At 48.5% G+C, this 20,549-nt stretch overlaps 1 protein-coding gene across 6 annotated transcripts in view; it reads right to left on the bottom strand.

The window, feature by feature from the left end:
• Positions 1 to 19,674, bottom strand: part of Hrh2 (histamine receptor H2) — a 44,213-nt gene extending 24,539 nt beyond the window's left edge. The window contains exons 1-2 of one of the 6 annotated variants that reach the window (XM_017315397.2): positions 19,451 to 19,671; positions 1,928 to 2,885 (exon numbers count right to left, since the gene is read on the bottom strand). The gene's annotated coding sequence lies outside the window, so the exon portion shown is untranslated. Of the gene's footprint in view, positions 1 to 1,927; positions 2,886 to 19,450 lie in introns of all 6 variants that reach the window. The other 5 variants (XM_006516852.3, XM_030247160.1, NR_153432.1 and 2 more) reach the window with 5 other exon arrangements.
• Between the last annotated feature and the right edge of the window lie 875 nt (positions 19,675 to 20,549).

Genomic DNA, 20,549 nt, shown 5'->3' with positions numbered 1-20,549 from the left:
ATGAAGCTCCCAGAGTTTCCCCCGAGAGCATTATGAAGGCAGGGGGTGTTTGTGTGGTGCTAATGAGTCGAATGCTCACACTAAGGGACTGTATCATCTACACATCGCTCTATAACCTCCTTTTCTGAATTTCTCTTAAGTGTATAATGGACATCTCTTTAAAGGACTTAAGATTTAACTAATTCTTTTTCCTGTTACCCAGCCTGAGGTGATATAACCACAGATGCATGGACAATACTAATGCCTTTGTTGGCAGGCTTGGATGTGGCAAAAATATGAAGACAACACGAGTTTCCACCATGAAGAGGGTGATAGATCAGCAAATGACAGCGAATCTATACTGGGTAACAGGCCTGGCCTGGGTGATGTTGCATACAGCAGGAAAAGATCATGGGATGCTAAGAACAGCCCTAGGAATGAGAGAAATGGTCTCCGTTTAACTTCGAGCGGTGGTGTGGACAAAGACCCAAGTGATGTCACTCCTCTGATACCTGGCAGAACCCAAACTCAGATTCAGTCCTGCAGTTGGAGAAGTGGCTGCCAAAGGTTTGGCCACCAGCCTGAGGTGTTACTAGAGGTGGTGGAAGTTTTAGTAAGTTGGGCCTATGGAGAGGAAATGAGGTCATTAGGATTAGCCTATTGAAGGAGGTAGCTGGGCTCTGATCCCCTCAGGTCTCTACTGTTGTTTCCTGGCCACCATGAGGTGAACAGACCTCTCTGCCATGCACTTCTGCCATGATGCGTTATGTCACTGTAAGCCTAAAGCCACAGGGCCAAAGACCATAGACTGTCACCTCTGGAGCTATAAGCCCAATTAATCCTTATTTCCCTGTTTACCTTAGGTATTTTGTTGCTCTGTGAAAAGCTGACTAATATACACAGTTCAAGTTATGGTGGCTTGTTCTAAATGCTCATTCTTTGATTAGACTACAGTTTTTCTAATCAATTGGATCTCGTCATTCATCACCTGTCATCTACCCATCCACCTGTCTGTCCATCCACCCACCCATCCATCCATCTATCCACTCATCTACTCACCCACCCACCCACCCATCCACCCATCTATTCTTCCATCCATCATCCATTCAGCCACACATTTATTCACCCACCCACCAACCTACCCATCTATCCACCTGTCCATCTATTCATCTACCCCACCCACCCATCCATCCATCCATCCATCCACCATCCACCCATCCATCAATCCCACCAACCCATCCATTCATCCATCCCACCAACCCACCCATCTACCCATCCATCCATCCATCCTTTTCCATCACCCATATAAAGGGAAAAGTGTGTACAGTGTGGAGTGTGTGCATGTGTGTGTTCTTGTATGGCTTCCCCACCTTAATGCTCATGACCCTGGTGACTTTCTGAAGGCAGGAATGTGTTTATTTTATATTGAATATTCCTGAGCAGTTGTGTAAAGCTGAAAAAGCATTATGTATGACTTCTTGTTTATCTTTGATACAGTTTCAAGCAGTTTCACTCTACCTCTCTGTACATGTGACAAATTTATAATATTCGTTCGGCCACTTCCTTTCCTATCTTACAAGTTGACCACAAATATTTCAGTTGTACAGTTATGTGTTTCCTGTCAACAGCTCCTTAGGTTTGCCTTAATGCATTTGAAAGAGGTACTTGTTAAATCTACCCATGCAGAGCAAGCCCCCAACACACATGCAGAGAGAAGCTTTTGATTTTGGCTACAGGTGGTCCTAGCCACTGCCACCTTGTTAACAAGGCCATTGTGTGCCCCTTGTCCTGGGTGGCCTCCATGGGCAGCACTCGAAAGCAATCATAGGCAGGGGACTCAGCGGATCTCTTAGATATCTGTTACATCCACCCAGCCATACTGGGCTCTCTGTGGGGGAACTGAGCCTGCTTTGGTCGGTTCCCATGACCTGTCTTTGTTGTCTCTTACCGACTCTTGGCTGGGCATTCATGGTGAATGGTCCTATCCTCCACCTTCTGTGTCAGCTCCTGCCTGCTGAATGCCGACTGTGCCTCACAGCAGTCTGAGGAATCCGGTTGTGGCAGTTTCACTTTCTCTTGGTTCTGAAGAGTGCCATTCTGACTGTGTGCCTCTGTGTGTGCTGTTCCTACTGCCTGGCAAGCTGGCTCTCCATCCCTTCCTTGTCCTGTATGCTCTTGCTCTCCTCCCAAGTCCTCATCTCCTGTCACCTCCTGGTCCTTTGGGGTGTGTGTGGGGGGGTAGTTTTTACTTAATTTAATTGCAGTTGTGCCAAGTTCTCTTCAGGAGAAGTGAGAGAACCATGGAAGACAGAAATGAGGTAACAGCGAAAACAGGGCCCACATGGAGAGGGGACACCCCCGAGGAGCTTGAGGTGGGAGATGGTGTTCTGTAACCCAGGGTGCATGTCCTTTCTGGCAGGGGACAGGGAGAGTACGCAGAAGATGCTACAGTTAGGAAGAAACAGGACTCCTGCCACCCATCAGGCATCCCTGTGGGTCTGCGTGTGCAGGCACGGACGAAGGGCCCTGCCCAACACCATAGATGACTGGATACCCATACCACTGGGTCTCCAGGGGGCAGCCCCTTTCTGTCAGTGTTCATGTACCTGAGGTGGAGAAGGGAGAAACACCTCAGAACCAACTCCCAAGAAGCAATCCAAAGTGGCCTCAGGAAGCAGGCAGCGACTGAAGCACCGTGGCTTTCATGCTTTACAGAAAGACAGAGCTCCCAGGCTTTAGAGCAGCCACCGCACGTGGTGACTGGCAAGGAGACTTGGTACGTAGAGGGTTGTGGCTGAAATGATGCCGGGTCTTCCCAGGAGTGCGCTCTGCTCTCTTAGGGCTGTCGGAAAATGATGATATGGAGGCACTTGAGCTGGTGCTTGGACTTAGCTTCCTGTGAAAGCCTGAGGTGAAGGCCAGGGAAATGAAAATGACACAGCAGGTCTCAGGTCTCCAGGGCTTCAGCGCAGGCCAGGGAGGGGCAGCAAGGGCTGAGAGATGCAAGGAGACTCAGAAGAACCAGCCCCGAGTGTGTGTGTGCGTGTGTTTCTGTGTGTGAGTGAGAAAGAGGGTGTATTGAGTGTACGTGTGAGAGTGTATATCGAGTGTGTGTGAGGGTGCATGTGTGTGTCCTGAATGTGAGTGTGTATGTGAGAGTGTATGAGTGTGTATGTGACTGTGTGTATCGGTGAGAGTGTATATCGAGTATGTGTGAGTGTGAATGTGAGTATTGAGTGTGAGTGTAGCATACATTCGAGAGTATATAGCAAGTGTGTGTGTGAGTGTGTATATGAGAGTGTATGAATGTGTGTTTATTGAGTGTGAGTGTATATGTGAGAGTGTGTGTGAGTGTGTGTATCGAGTGTATGTGGGAATGTGTATATTAAGTGTGTATGAGAGTGTATATGTGAGTATGTGTATTAAGTGTATATGTTCGAGTGTATATCAAGTGAGTGTATATGAGTGTGTGTATCAAGTGTACATTCGAGAGCGTATATCAAGTGTATGTGTGAGAGAGTGTGTATGTAAGTGTGTGTATATTGAGTATATGTGTGAGAGTGTATATCAAGTGTGTATGTGTGCATGTGAGCATGTATATTGAGTATGAGTGTGTATGTGTAAAAGTGTGAGTGTGAATATGAGTGTATATCAAGTATGAGTGTGTGTGTGAGTGTAAGTGCGTGTATCAGAGTGTATATGTATGTATGTGTGAGAGCATGAGTATGCGTGTGAGAGTGTGAGTGTGCATGTGTATGTTGTGTGTGTATGTGAATTAGTGTGTGAGCTTGTGTGTCTGAGGGTATGAGTAAGTATGTACACTTACATATGTGTATATTATAAGTATGGATGTGTGTTTATGTTCTCACGTTATGCACATAGAGCACATACTTTGAGAAAGGCAGCATTTTCTTGGGTCTAGAAACACCCACTCTCATCATCCTAAGTATTAATTATCTACTCATTTATTTTGAGATGAGACTCTCCCTTCATTGTCCTGGGTGCTTCTGGCTCAAGCTCTCTTGAGCTCCAGATGCTCAGGGCCGGGATCACTAGTGAGAGCCACGTTCAAAGCCCGTAGATGAACTGACCTGGCAGCTGTGCTTCTGGAACTTTGTGTTGGGGTCTCCCCGACACTGTGTGTGGTAGCAGAGTTTAGAAAGAACATAAAAGTACACCCGAGAGACTGTGAGGGAGCCACCAAGACTAGCTTAGAGCACCTGGGCCAGTGTGGGTGGGAGAACCTCCAAATCGCAGAGGAGGTTACCCATGCCCCCAGGGAGGGAATGGGTAGCCACTTCAAGATTGCCTTCTCACTACCCCCATCTGAGGGCATTTCCAGACATCTCGTTTACTCAAAACCCAATAGCCCATGATTTGTCATGTTGAAAAGGGAAGGGGTGGTGCATGCTGGAAAGGGACATGCCAGAAAGGAAGTAGGTGACCAGGTCACATCGAGAGGGGATGGAGGCAGAGTTGCAATGGGTTTGAGGTTAGAGAGGGGATGCTTTGTACGAAGTCCACCACTTCCAAGCTCCTCCTCTTCCCCTCCATGGGATTCACAGCCAGGTGGTCATGTCTGTGACTACACCATGCTCCCCATGGCTCCTCTTTCGTCAGCGTAGAAATGACACTGCTTGCCTTGCTTGCAAGATCCAGCACCTGCCAACCTTCCCAGCTGACTGTCAGGAAGAAAATGCAACTGAGGATAGGTGCCCAGACGTTTAGACTTAGTTCTGAAGGAGACAGGGTGACATTGACTGTTCAATGAGCAAGTTCAAGATCATCCAGGGAGCGGATCACAGACAGAAGACACCAGATCTCCCTAGTCAGTGAGGCTTATCTACCTGGGAATTAGCTGAGTGTCTACCTTATGGCCTAGGGCAATACATTGTTTTATTTCATCTTTGCACGATTCTGTCTGGTGAGGGATTTTTATTTTCCCCACCTTAGAAAGGCAGAAATCAAAGCTTAGAAGTTGTAACGCTTGCCCAGAGTTTCAAAACTCAGTAAGAGGGAAAGTCAGGATTTAAGCCCAGCTCTGTCTGCCTCCACAGTCCCTATTCTTAGCTCCTCTGTATTTAGCTTTTCAGCAGACAAAGGCCGATCGGCCTGAAGGCCTGTGTTTGCCGCTCAGCCATCTTCTTCCCTGAAAATCACGGCCACAGGAGTCTTTCTTTTTTTTCTTTTTTCTTTTTTTTTTTTTTAGTGGTGAAGCTGGCAGCTGCTTCCTCATACATAGTGGGTGGGACATGGGACATTTGGTCACGGCCTTCACTGCAGGAAGGCATTTGGTGGAAGCTGTTGCTTGGAGGGAAGGCCCAGCCTCACAGGGCCTTTCATTCCACCCTTTTGCATCTTCTGGACATGGTGATTAAAGCCAGAGCGAGCTTTTGCTTGTCCTCATGTCACCTTGCTCAAGGATGCACACACACACACACACACACACACACACACACCAGGCAGAATGAAAGGTGAGCGGATCTGAATGTCATCTGGAATCTGGGGCAAAGGTCTGCAGCTGCTGCTCTTGGCCCAGGTAGACAAGAGCCTTGCTGCCTCTTAGCCAGGCTCTTGTCCACACAGAGCAGGGTAATGGGTTCAAACTGGTCTCTTTAGGATGATGGACGGACCCAAGAGGGAGAAGGTGACTTTGACTCAAAGCCAAGACAGTGACCATTCCCATGTGCCAGTCACCTACTACAAGCTAGGCACTTGTAGGTGGTAACACATCTGCAGCAGAGGCCAACGTTATCGCCACATGACAGGTAGTGAAACTGAGGCTCAGAGAGAGCACGGCACTTGCCTAAAGCCACACAGCCAGTGGTGAGACCGGCAGGGCGTTGTACAAGGTCTAGGTCATAGTGTGAGCATCCATACCCTCCCCACATCATCCAGATTCTGGGTAGCTTAGCTGTCATGTCTCCTTTGCACTGACACCTGCTTGGCATCTGACAGCAGTGCACGGAGTTGGGCAAGCCACACCTGGGGACAAGGTCCCTTAATTTTTTGTTTGTCTGAGAAAGCTATTATTTCTGCTTCACCCCCTTTTCCACTTGGTCTGAAATTCTCATAAGCACGGTTTTGGGGCACAATCCAGCAGCTTTAGACAGCTTTATCACACCGTACACATATCCAAAACACAGCAGGAAGGAGATCCTATCCTTGTTGGGCCCCTCCTCCGGCCTTGGTAACCACTGGACTACTTTCTGTCTATAGACTTGGCTGTCTATACATTTATCTGTCTGTCAGGAATCAGGAAGTGGGTCCCTGAGTCATTTTTCTTCTGCTTTTGCCCAGCCTTCAAATGCATTGTTCAGAGAACCGAACTGTGGAACACATCGGTGTTACCCTGCATTCCTTGCCCCTCCTTCACATCAGCGCTCAACCACAGGCTAGCCCCGTGTGTCCTGCCTCTATATCTAGCCTCTCTCTTCCCTGTCACCTTCCTTTGCTTCTGCCACCAACTCTGTGGTTACTCTGTGGTACAGGTTCATTATCTTAGTATAGGTTGTCCGGTCTGAGGAGGGGCCCGCTTGGCTCCTCTCCACTGTACAACCACCTCATATTTTTTAACTACTTAATTTTTTGTGACAGAATCTCATGGCCAGGTTGACTTTGAACTTACTGTGTAGGGGAGAATTACCTTGAATGCTTGATTCCCCTGCCTCAGCCTCCTGCCTACACCTGTCTGGCTTGTTTTCCTACTTGTTGCCATTCCCCATTGGAGTGTGAGCTCTGTCAAGTGTTAGGACTAAGAGTCCCTTTAGCTTGCTCCCTGATAGGCAATCGGAGATCATCCATTATTAGCTGGAGTAGCCAAATACACCATTGTCACATAGTAACGCCCAGTTTATCAGGCCCTCAGAACTGTCAGGCTACATTGTTGCACCTCTTACACATGTTCTCCTCCACTGTAGCTCTGTAGCTACTGCTCATGTTTGTTTAATAGATTCAGAATTGAAGCGTTTTGGTCAAAGCGGATCACGAGCATGGGTCTGCACGCAGGGGTGAGGGGGACTGGGTGAAGGGCTGAATCGACAGGCGCTAGAAGGAGCCAAGGCAAACTTCTGCCTTGGTTCTCAAGAAGTATAGCTGAGGACTCCCTGCTTTGGCAGAGAAGTCCAACTCCCTGACACTTTGGAGAGAAAAGCCTTAGGGCAGGAGCTGAAGTGAGAAGGGCAACCTACTGCAAATTTGGATCTCCAGTCTAAGTTCCAGTGTGACTCTGACTTTATACTCTCAGTTTCCTTGGCCGAAAAATGAAGAGACAGGATTAGAACATCTTGAGTTTCTTCCAACTCTACATACATGAAGAGAAGGAAGGAAGGAAGGAAGGGAGAGAGGGAGGGAGGCAGGGAGGAAGAAAGCAATTATGTGTCTTCCAAATGACAAAATGTGAGAGATCTGAGTGGAATCCAAACACAGACATCCCCTGGCATTCCTCAGACCCCTTTACAACATGCTCAAGAGACAGCCATCTTGGGTCTTCTTACATAATTCCACTGATGGAGAGCCTCTAACAAAACGTTTCCCAGTCAGTCATTTAGGGTCTTATCTAGGGCCCTGTCCACTTTCTGTTGGAAACCATATTCCCTGGGAACGGAGGAGCATTGCAGTTTATGCTCATTCCAAAGGAAGGATAGCCCGGATGTAGCCAGGTGGCTAATACTATGTTTGCGGTTGTCTGACTACAAGCTGCCATTTGCAGTGTGTGTTTTTCTCTCTTGTAGTTTTGATCAGGAACTCAAACATTTTTTTTCCTGGGATCCCTGAAAGGCCCCAAGTCCTCCTTTACAGGCACCCCCCCACCCTTGTCACCATCTCAGCGGCCACCCTAATCATTATCACCAGTACAGCCACCCTATGCCCAGGGACCAGCTCTCTCCTGCTCTCCTCTCTGCCCCAAGCTCATTCCTTGAAGGTTTTGCCCTTTCTAGCAGGGTACAGATTAGTTGTATAGGACAAAGCCCTGTGGTTGGCTGGGCCACTCTATAGGTATCAGAAGCAAACAGCTAACTCTTGCCAGGAACATTCACACTGCTGATTATCTTAGGCAATCCTCTGTGCCTTTGCCATCCCTTCCCCCAGCCTCTTCACACCCACTGCCTCAACTGGAGGCCTGTAGGAGAGCTGTGTGCTGTGGAGAGGGATACCAGTGTCACCCTATTTTGCAACGTAAAGCAGAGAAATCAGGTACCTTGGTGGAGGCCACGTAGCTGATTATAGGCTGTCAAGAGCCATTTCTCTTGGAATTCAATTCCTTCTAGTTCATCCCATCTCCCTCCCTCTGTCTCCCAAGCGTCAGTCACTCCTCCACCCCCTCATGATCATTACCAAATTTACAGATTATTACGGCTATATTTTTTATGTGACATTTTCCCTCTTGCATGTGATTTTTTTGCGAAAGGAATTGTCTGATCATTCTATACGTGGATAGGATCCCTCACCCACAGATAGGCCACACTGTCAATAAACGCAAAGAACAGCCAATGTTATTAACGCCTCTGAGGCCAGTCCAAAGGGTTACTGGTCTACCTTTGAAAAGTAGTGAATCGTGAGATGGTAGCACTTGGCAGGTGTTTTCTCTGTGTTTAGAGGAAGGGTTACAAGACACCTGGGCATCTGTCCATGTATCACGTATAACCCACCTCTCTCTGGTGAACCCCCTAGGGCTGCCTACTCTGTACCAGAGGAGTCATCTCAGCCTTCCTGGGGAGCCAACAATATGTAGTAGGAAGGCGAAAGCCTGGTCTGTGTCAGTTACTGACTTAGCTATGTCTCCACTGTGCTGCTGAGAAAGCTCTTGACCTCTCTGAGGCTATGTTTCCATCCATAAGTGGTTCATCACAGCCCACTGCTGAGAGGAGAAAAGTGAGAGTCAGGGCCATGGCCGTGTGAGGAGCGCCGAGGTTCCTCCACAGATGGTGCGCCTCATGCTTACCGTCTGCTTCTCTCTTACAGAAGCTTATTTGAAGTCCCACCTTGTCTGAGAGTGAAGACGGCCAAGGTCACCAGATGGAGAGAGGCAGAGCAAGTCTAAAACAAATCCGTCTAAAACAGGCTGTGGGCTGGGAACAGGGCCAGGGCAGGCAGGATTGGAAGGTGGGGGATGGCTCTGAGGGGAGAGAGTAGATAGCAAGAGGAGCCCTTGCTGGAAAGGGTCGCTTTGGTAACAGCCCCTGATGGTGGCAATAGTATTAAGAGAGAGGGGTGAGGCCAAGTGGGAGGGGAGCAGATCATTAGAGAGCTAGAACCCTCTTCTGGGCCAAGGTATGGTCAGACTCTGATGCATTCTACACAGGGAGAAGGTCCCTTAGATATCAGGCCAGGGGAGATTTGTTATATTCCACTCGGCTGAGGAGATCAAACCCACAGAGGGCTTCTGAGCCTACCAGTCCTTGGAGGTTCTTCTGATCCACGTTCTCAGAGGCTTCTGGCCATACCTGCTTTTGGTCATATGGGACCAGAATCACTATGATGGGCCTGTGACCAGAGAGGGTTTGGCAAGACAAGCCTGGATGGGATTTTTGTAGTCCTAGTGTGTCAGGGCTTTGGCTAATGGCACACTGGGGATGGACTTCCATTGTAAACAGTGTAGGCTCTGGATGGGTTCCTGTGGGCTCAGGGATGTCATGGGGTGAGGGTAGAAGGCATGGCAGAGGCTTATGGGATCTGCACATCTTGTGATGCTGAACTGAGGAGATAACCCAGAGATCTCTGAGGTGCAAGAATCTCTCTCCAGTATTCCACATGGTGGCCAGACTATCTCCCCTTGATTATCTCCAAACACAGAGCTATTTATTGCCCCCCCCTTCAGGAACATGTATTTTCCTTAGTTTACCAGTTTGTGCGCACAAAAAGTAAGCCAGTGACTATATATATTTTAGTCTACTGAAGAGTATTATTGGGCTTAAATAATTTTTATAATTTTTTAAATGCCCACTTTTATCATCAGGAAGTATAATGGAAATTCTGGGGTTGTAGTCAGAGTTAGTTTCTGGATTGCTATGGCTTTACTTAGTAATGTTATTACTTTATGAGGAGCAAAACACACGCTTCTAGAACAGAACTCAAGAAATCCCACGAGGTGGGCCACACTTGATAAGGCAGGCTTTGTGCTGGATGACATCTGCCCAGCTAGAGGATGAGGTAAGTGTCCTGATCATGTCCTTGGGAGGCTGGGCTCCCCTGTGGCCTCCTTTAGGCTGGAAGCCTTTTCAGTATCTTCTATGTGCTACAGGCTGACCGTGCAGGGACATTCACTGCCATCAGAGATGAAGAAGAGCTGATGTCTAAAGAAAACAGTTCCAGGCCATTCCACCAATGGCCAGTTTTGGTCTGTCCTCATGCTAAGGGTCACTTGGAGTGGATCTACCAGGCAGGGATATCAGATGTCTGGTCTCTGAGTAGCTGGGGTTTGCCATTTTGAGGCAGCGGTTAATGTAGCTTGTGCAAACGAGGCTGTATAGACAGTTTCTACCTAGTTAGATAATCATGAAGTCTTCAAGGTTCTATAGCTCATGTCTCCCTTAAGATGTGTCACCTAGAAGAAGAGAAGTTGTCCCTGTGCAACATCATCTGACCTAGTCAATGTTCTAGCTGTGAAGAGACACCGTGACCAAGGCACGATGCTGGGGAAGTACCCGCGAATTCTACATCTAGATCTGCAGGCAGCAGGAAGAGAGAGTCACTGGGCCTGGCTCGGGCTTTTGAAACCTCAAAACCCACCTCCAGTGACACACCTCCTTCAAGAAGGCCACACCTACTTTAGTTGAGACCACACCTCCTAATCCTTATCAAGTAGTGACACTCCCTGATAACTTCAAATATATGAGCGGAGTGGGAGTGGGGGAAGGGCATTCTTATTCAAACCACCATATCATCTGACCTGTAAGGGGTCAGGGGGCAACTGCATCTCAAGTCGTAGCATCTCCGAGCTCACAACAGTGCATCAGTACAGTACAGTACGTGGATGACTGCCTTCCTGTAGCTACCCACCAGCATTTGCCCTTTCTCCTCCAGAGTCTCATTCTGTCCCCTCATTAATCAGTTCTCTTAAACCTCCCACACCCTGTCTATCAGATCCTGCCCTGGCACCCTGCAGTCATACTTGTGGCCTAGACACCTGTCTTCCTTGACAAGCCCAAAATATTCTGCGCCCTTAACAATGGCTCGAACGTTGAAAATGAGTTTTGATGCTCAGTAGCTGAGTCAATTATGCTGCATCAGAAACGTTATGCCTACTATTGTCACATATTGGAAACTATAAATAATAAGGTGGAAATGCTTGTGCTCAGATTAAAAAGGCCTCATCAAGATTTGAATTATGTAGTTCAATGAACTTCTATTCTATCAGTGTTAAGCAGGCGAGGATACCACCAAATACTGATGACCAGAGTGACTGGATTATAATAACTGTATTTTTTGGGGGGGGGGGGGGTTGTTAATACCAATTGTTACATTACTTGCACAATTCTTTCTCCATTGATAATTACTACTAGCAACTTAAGAGCAATTTTTATAGTGTAAGATAGCATTTACCTGCTCCCCTTTGATAAAAAAAATATGAAAACATAGATAACATGAACCTAATGACAATATAAAGTAAAATACAATGAATCTTCTTATTTGTAGTGTTTTTTTCCTTTTGTGATCATCCACAGCCTGAAAATATTAATGAGAAACTCAAGAAATAGGCAATCAATCAATATCAGTAATGCATAATTTAAGCTTTTAGTCGCCTGACATTCAGGTAAGATGGTATGTACCTATAACCCCGGTATTTGGAGGCCTCAGGCAAATGGCCTGTGGGAGCCATTCACAAGCCTAGTTCCTGAGTATAATCAGGAGAATTGCAAGTTTGAGGCTACACTGGATTAGGAAGCCTGCCTCAAAAGCAAACACAGAAAAGGCTCTGCTGCTCTGAGGTGCATGCTGAAACCTCATCATTCCTGGCCAGGATCAGCTCTAATCCCTTTGTCCACATGGGCTGTGTCCCTTAACATCCAGTATGCATGTTTGGTGACAGGCAGTGCTGTGTCCAGAGGGTTGGCCACTAAACAGCTAAGGTCACCCTGGGCCCAGGGCCCCCTCATTGTGTTTTCTGAAAGAAGCTAGAAAGCTGATGTGGACTCCAACCTTTTGGCTTTAAACCAAGATGTCTTAATTTCCAGTGAATTCTCCTTTTAAAATGTTGGCTCCCACAGGCCTTGATTGCAGGACATGGAGAAATCAAGTTAGCACGAGGCTGGAAGCTTCTGCCCTACTGTGTTAGCCCTTGGCGCTGTGCAGGCCACAGAGGGAGAACTGTCATCAACATCCCGTTGGCTGTGGACCCTGAGTATAAAAGTCTAGCCTGCCGGGCAAGATGAGGTCACTGGTACAACAGAGGCAAGACCATTAAGAGGGTAACTAACGGGCTTTTGATTAGATCAGCCGTCTACTCCACGGGAGGCAATTCACTTCTATTACTACACACCCACCAACAGCCTGTGGCTGGGGAAGGCATGGGCCCTAATGAAGAAGCAGTTGCTTTATCTTGCTAAATGGACATGATGTGCCCATTAGCACACGTCTAAGCTGCTGTGTTCATACCCATAGAACAGCGTGGCTGTCAGTTTCAGTTGGAGACGTTTCTTTTTGCTGAGGCTGATGGTGACTGCAAAGACTCCTAAAATCCAAATACTGAGAATTAAGGCCTGACAAAGGTCCAGCCATAAAGGGGACATCTCTACTGCCTCAGGGCTCAGATCACATCTCCGAAGAAAGGACAGAATGAATGTCATAGCCCAAGGAAGTGGGTGGGAAGAGCGGGAAAGGCATGGAGCACTGAGCCAGGCATGGTGCAGCTCTTGAACTCACAGCTGATGTCCTTAGATATACAAGATGATACAAAACTGGGCCCAGAGACAGTCTGTCATGAAAGGGGCTTATGAGGTCCTACCTTTCCCAGAACCTACACACAGGTAGTGTTACTTGGTTGGGAGGATCAGTTTCTTCAGGGGTATTGCACTGGTAAACTTCCCACGGAAGCAAAACCTTACTCATCCTCCTGTGAACAGCCCCAATGAAACTCATTGGTACACACACACAGATACACACAGACACACACACACACAGACACACACACAGACACACAGACACACACTCACACCTGTAAAAGTAGAGGGAGGTCTAATCAGAGAAAGGAAAGGGGTCAAAGAGAATGGGAAAGGGACAAGAGAGACCACAATGGGTGTGTGAAAATAAATGAAACACAGTATGCACATGCATGAGAAATTTGTAAAGAAATCCATTGTTATGCAATTAATATCTGCTAGTAAAACATGAAAAAAAATAGGCTCATTCAGACAAACACCCTGTGGGTTGTGTGATCATCCCCTGGACATGTGATCTCCGCATGTCCTCCTGTGTCCTGCAGAGTCTGGAAGACTCCCTGGCTGACACTCTCCTTTTCTAGCCGCCTTTGCAGGGGGTCATTATTGCTTTAGAGTTTCCCTTTCTGATTGGCATCCAATCCATTGGCAGCAGTTTGAGGGAGACTGATGTCACCCCCTGCCAGAGCAGCAAGATGAGACATGCTCCTCTCTGGGCGTGTATGTGGGGAGAGTTGCCTGACTCTACCCAAGGGCTTTCTCCTGGGTAATGAGTATTTTTGCTTCTGGGAACAGCCCATAGTAGTCCTGTAGCTTGAAGTCCTGTTCTCACCTGTAATGTGGCCTCACTGTCCCCACCCCTTCCCTCCACACTGTCTGTCCTTGGGTCTCCAGAAGGCTTCATCATTCTTGGCTCTCTGCTTTTTGTCTCTTTATTTCTTTGAAATCCAGATCCCTGTGTCTGAACCATCCGCTCTGGCTTTTACTTTCCTCCATCTCCTGGACTTTTGCGTTTGGATGCCAGTTCACACCAGCCTGGGTGCCTCCCTGTGGTAGCAGAGACCTCAGGAGCCTGGCATTAACTGTTCCCTATTGCTCTCCACTTTAAAATCCTGGTCCTTATCTCTGCTCAGGTAGAGGTGGAGAGCTGGGGCAGCATCAGTGGGCATGAGGTCTGTACCCTCCTCCAGCCCACCTTCCTCTCCATTGTCTGGAGGAATGGCATTTTGGAAAATGCGAACTCAACTACTTTGGGAGCCTAGACTCCCATGTGGCTCCAACAGCCTACTTGGCAGTGAAGGATCTAGGTCCTGTAAATTGTGAGACCCCTTCCCACCCCCCTCTCCTGCTGACATCAGTTGACACCTAGCTGTTCTACCTGCCCTAAGAACGCCTGGAAGTTCCACAGCACTGTGCCTCTGGACCTTCTCTGTCCTCACCTGGGCTATATGGCTATTCTTTGTGTTCCTTTCACCTCCAAGGCAATTTTTGAAATCTCTGGAGGTGACTTCCTCTGGACAGTGGGGTGCTTGGGTCTCCCATGATCATGGGTCTTCAGCACATGGCTGAAGGGCTGCCCTGCCCCTTTGGCAGCAACATCACCATCTTCCCTGCTAAACAGGCATCCTTGGGCACATGTCACGTTCACCCATCTCTGTCTTCTGTGAACTGCTCAGGTTGCGCACATGACAGCTTTAAAGAGTGTTTTCTGAGCACCTCAGTGATTGAGTGGCTAGCTTTGATTTGGATGTTTGGAGGCTATTCTGTCAGGAGAAGCTGGTAATTTTAGAGTTTACAGTGACCACAACATTCAGTGTTTGCTGGATCTAGAAGTAGTAATGATCATCTCCTGCTGATTTTTGAGTCTGAAAACCAAGCCAAAGATCCCATTTACTCCAGGATAATGCTCTCATATACCGGGAGAATACTCCCATGAGGCTGGTAGCAATTGGCCACTCTGCCTGTTCCAATTCATGCCCAACATGGGCCTAGCCAGCCTTCTCTCACTCTGGCCAGGTCCACACCCTTCCCACTACACTGTCAACTAAAGGTTGAGTTGGAAAATCCCTCTGAGATCAGTCAATGATGGGCCCCTATGGGTTTTCAGATCAGTCACCGACGCCCAGAGAGGAAAGTCTACTTGCCCAGGATTGCAGAGATGAGGGAAATGGGTGTTCACACCTGAAGTCAAGTGTGATCAAAGAAAAGTTTGAGATGGTCTAGGAAGTGTCCGGGCTAGCCTGGAGGTTGAGAAGCCAGGGAGGGTCCCTCTGAGGCTACCCATGCAAGGGGCAAGAAGGACAAAGGAAACATGCAAAGGCCGGAGAGCGAGTGAGCTTGCTGCTTTGAGGCCAGCAGAGAGAGGAAAACACAGCCATGTCATGGGCTGCGTGGAAAAGATCTGTGGACTTTGCAGTGTAGTCTCGGTAAGAGAATGCCACCAGAAGGTTTACCTGAACATCTAGAAGATACCAAACAGCAGGCACAAATGGGATCCAGAAGAACCCAAATCAACTCACCCTTCTACCCCCAAGTACACAACCGACCATAAAGTACATGTCCCCCCAAATGGCCTGTACCCAAGTGATCACAGCAACTCTTCATAACAACTCTAAGGTGGAAACAGCCCAGCTGCCCATCAACTGGTTAACAGATAAATAAAAGGTGGAGCCCATAAAATGGACTCTGCCTCATCTCTAACAAGGCAGGTGGCACTGACACATGCTCCAGCAGGATGGGGCATGAAAACATAACAGGAAAGGTTGCATGCTGTGAGACATTTCTCTGAGATGTCCAGAACAGAAAGGTTTATAGAGATAGAGAGATAGAAATACAGATAAGTAAGTAGATAGATAGATAGATAGATAGATAGATAGATAGATAGATAGATAGATGGATGGATGGATGGATGGATGGATGGATGGATGGATGGATGGATAGATGGATAGATATGATAGATGATAGATAGGATAGATACATAGGATAGATAGATGATAGATAGATAGATAGATAGATAGATAGATAGATAGATAGATAGATGGATGGATGGATGGATGGATGGATGGATGGATGGATGGATAGATGGATAGATATGATAGATGATAGATAGGATAGATACATAGGATAGATAGATGATAGATAGATAGATAGATAGATAGATAGATGGATGGATGGATGGATGGATGGATGGATAGATGGATGGATGGATAGATGGATAGATGGATAGATGGATAGATGGATAGATATGATAGATGATAGATAGGATAGATACATAGGATAGATAGATGATAGATAGATAGATAGATAGATAGATAGATAGATAGATAGATAGATAGATAGATAGATAGATAGATAGATATTTGGGGCAGGGTCTTTCTTTGCTGAGGCGCTGGAAGGGTACCATGGGTTGTCCAGCAGTGTCCCTGGCCTCTATAGTTAGATACTAGTGCATCCCTCTGACATTGTGACATTCAAAGACCTGCAGTTGATGAAAAGATCCCCTAGAGTGTTAAATGGTCCTCAGTCAAGCACCACCTTCCTTGCTGGCGGCTCTTGCAGAATCACTTAAGTATCTCACCCTGAGGTCTCCAGTACCACCTTAAGTCCTGCAACCTGGGTCCAAGGGCTCTTTCCAATCCATCTGGGCATTCCCTGTTAGCGATGGTGCCTTATGTTAGGGCCCTGGAGTCCAGCTCAGAGACTATCACTTTGTGGTCATCCAGGAGCCATTTTATAGTCTGGGAAGGCCAGGGTATCTCTTCTCACAGGGCTGTGGGATGGCTACTTAGATGCTGGAAAGCACGCACAGCCCATCAGATAACTGTTGGCGTTAATAATTTGTGGTTCCTTCTTCTCCCATGCCATTGCCACGTGTGCATGTGTGCTGCTGTTGTGGCAAGAACACACATGCTAGCTATGTGAAGGAACTAGTGAGAAAAGACAGGGTAGGTAGGTCCCATAGTCCCCGCCCTCAGTGGTCTCCAGGGTCCCATAGTCCCCGCCTTCAGGGGTCCCCAGGGAGGTGCATACCCATACGTATGAAACACAGAAGAACTGTGCATGTCAGTTAATGAGAACTGGGACAGGTGGCGATTGGAAGAAGATAGGAAACAAGATGGTGACCAACTCAGTCTGGCAAACATTGCTTCTGAGGACACTGTCTACCGAGGCTCTGGAAGTCTCAGAGGTGGCATGCCCATCCACTGAACCATACCAGGAACACCTCTTTCCTTCACTCACTTCCTTCCTTCTGCAAGACCACAGCCCTGGAAGCCACGGAGATCTCCATGCTGATTAGCGAAGTAGGTACTCCTTGCAGAAAATCAGGAAAGCCCTGGGAGCAACCATGACCCCAATCCTGCCACCATGGGCAAATGTTGCTAACCTTCTTTTGATCCCTCCCTTTCTAGGTTTTTGTCTCAAATCCAGGGTCATGCCATGTCTGCAATGGATAAGGGTGTCCCCAACCAATATTACTGTTTTTAGTAAAGACTTGTCTGCCCCTATTGTTGGGCATTTAGGCACTCTTTTGAGTTTTGGTAACTGTCTTGGGGATTGCAGTCATCTTCATTCTCCTCCATCACTCCATGTGGATGGATGTACTCTTGTTTTAAAACATTCTTGGCAAAGAGCCTTTTTGGCTTGCTGAGACCCTTACCCCATTACCAGGGATTTCTTTCCCAAGGATGAACCAAATCCTTCTGATTGCAGTTTAATCCTGCTTTTACTTCCTCGGGGCGTTGGTGGAGTGGGACCACAGCTGGGTTTGTTTTCCCTGCGGACATGATGACTGGGAAGGCTTCTGGAGAGAGTGTCTCTAAAAGGAGTGTTTGCCAGATTGAATCTGTCACCAGATTTTTGTCTTCTGTCTTGTCCCTCCTATTCAGATGTCACTGTCACTTGGATGACACGGACTGAGTCAACCCAGTTAGTACAAGTTAGCCATTAGTCCAGGACAGAGGGAATGGGCATGCCTCAGAACCCAGGGGAGCTGTCCAGGCTGAGACTCAGCGGGGAGGGGGGTAATCGGGACAGGGTGACACAGGGCGGAGTCAGCTGCAGAGGCGAAGCAGTTCAGTATTGCTTTCTGTGGGACACTGAGCAGTGGCCTTCCTTCCTTCCTGAGCTTTAGAGGCAATGCTTGGTGAGGGTACCAGCTCTCACTGACAACCATCAGTCACCTCCAGGAAGTGTGCAGCTATTCTTCCGGTGTGGGACAAGGAGGGAACTATAGCCAAGTCTACACTGGGAGCTGTGCATTTCATGCTCTTATTTAATGGCTGGGACTAGAATGATACAAAGCAGTATCACCCCTGCAGCTGGGAGGATGGGAGGCCAAACTCCACAGCAGGGACTACGGGAAATCACTGTGGAGAACCTCGGTTTCTCCGTCTGCAATAGGGGGTTAACAATACCGGTCCCCAGAAGTACTGTGATGACAACTTTAGTCTGAATTATTATACACCTAATGTGCCTGGTGCCAGGCCTGCCCACAAATGATATCTTTACTCTTTCCGGTTTTCCCCAAACCCAGCTCAGAGATCAGTCCCATAGTCCTGGATAACCTTTGGGGAAAGCAAACATGTTTATAGAAATTCATAACTCTCTCTTATAATTAAGAAAGCAGAAGCTTGGCCAAGACTTATCTGGGAGATGTCTCTTAAAAAAGCCACCTTGACATGTGTCTGAGGGGAGGGGTGGGGCTCCTAAGACTTGAACCTCTCCATTCTCTGGGCCCTGTTCTATGCCTCATGCTTAGCTACATATATGACCTCCAGACAAACAGTGCCAAGGCTCAGTAGACGCCAAAGTTAGTGTATGACAGTGACCAGTGGGAACACCTCTGCTCAAGGGTGCTTTACTGCCCTGTGAATGTCAGAGGGGGAAACTGAGGCTTTCAGGCTCAAGGTCACTGGGTTTCTCAAACCAGAGTCAAGGCCACTTCTGAACTTCCACTACCAGTGAACAGCTATCAGATGTCCCTGGTGTCTCGGACAGCTACCAGAACAGCTACCAGAGTCCCTCCCAGTCTAGCGCAGGGAACTCCTCGCTTCCCAGCAGCCCAGGAATGGGGCAGCAGCCCAGGAGGACTTAGGCAAGGCGACCTGTTCTTGAGAAACTAGACAGCCTCCTTCCTGTCAGCCCCTGACGCTTCACTGGTGCTGGGGAGTCAAAAGTCTCTCCAAGCTCCCACACATATATCAGGAGACTCACGCCACCGCCCAGAGGGCACAAAGCAAGCCTTTAAGCGCAAGAAGATTTTCAAATTCACCTTAGAGGGCACGGGGGTGTGAGGCTACCCTGGCATCCCTCACATCCGCGGGATGAGGCAGCAAGCCTAGCTCATAACACCCCTTTGGGGGTGGGTATGACCCTTGAGGGTGACAGGGAGGAAATCTAGGTAGAGGCATCAGCCCAAGGTCAGGTGCTTCCTGTGTGCAGCGCAGCCTGAGGTCGATCTGGGGACGGGGGTCGGCAGGAATCTGAAGCAGGCAGCCAAAGTGGCCACGCCACAGCCTGGTCTCCGCGCAACCCCACCCGCGTCCCCATCCCGAGGCGACGTCTGCCAGGAGGCGTCGGTCACCTTACCTTACCTGGTGCTGCTGCTGTGCGCCACCGGCTGTACCGGGTCGCTTAGGACTGCGCGCTTGCACTGGCTGGGGCAAGGATGGAGCTGGCGGCGTGCGCCTAGCACCCACTTCCTCGTCCCCGCCCCCAACTCGCTCCTCCTCGTTCTGAAAGCCGCTCCTTTCCTCAGCGTTTTCTCCCATATTCATCCTCCCCTCTTCCTTTCTCCCCCCTCTCCCTTTCCCCCCTCTTCCCCTTCTTCCTTCTGTCTCCCCCTTTCTTGCTCTCTCTTCCTCCCTCTCTTCCCCCTTCCCAACCCCCCTTTTCTTCTTTGGACGCTTTCACCCCTCCCTCTTCTTTCCTCCCTTTCACATGGTCATCTGTCACGTCCCCCCCCTCCCGCCACCACCCCCACCACCACCCCGCCACCCCCACCCCCACCCCGCCACCCCTCCTACATATTCTGGCTACTTATTCTGGGCAGCTCCCTGGCCTGAGACTCTGCCCACCTGTGTGCACATTGATGGTGTGAGGGGAGATGCTCAGTCTTGGCTCACTCTGGTTTGAGAACGCTAGGCCAGAAATCTGATGAGCCCTTCACCTGAGTTCCTCCAGGACCTGACCACTCCGAGAATGGCCAGTTGCGAGAGAAGAACCAGCTTTTCTGAGAAAATCCTGGAAGATCTTGGGAATCTGGAAAGCCAGATTTGGGTAGATCTCAGTCAGCCCAGGGGTTCTGGTGGAAAGAAATGGGAGGGGGTTGGGGCTTTGGAAGCAGGACAAATAAAAACTGTCCAGGTAGACTGTTCCACCTCCTAGATGCTGAGCCAGTGCAACCTGAGGCGGAGTGTCTGGCAGGAGGTAGTGTCTCAAATCAGTGCAGACCCAAGCCTCTTACTTTTCTTTGACAAACTCCCTCCACGTAGCAGATTCCCCTCAAGTACCCAGGGGCAGCTCATCTGGCCACCTGCCTCCCTAGCTAGGCTGCTACTCCAGTGCCTAGCACAGCACTGTGGTCATTCTGCCTGTCCCTATCTTCTCTCCTGAAGTTCTTGTGGCAAGCACTAGATAAGTGTCTCTATTTGTGAGCCAGTTTCCTCCTCTGTGACCCTAAGGGTCATGCTC

Source organism: Mus musculus, chromosome 13 (genome assembly GCF_000001635.26).
Source record: "Mus musculus strain C57BL/6J chromosome 13, GRCm38.p6 C57BL/6J".
NCBI classification, from domain to species: domain Eukaryota; kingdom Metazoa; phylum Chordata; class Mammalia; order Rodentia; family Muridae; genus Mus; species Mus musculus.
The sequence above is the reverse complement of the archived record's forward strand: the minus strand, read 5'-3'. Positions and strand labels throughout refer to the sequence as shown.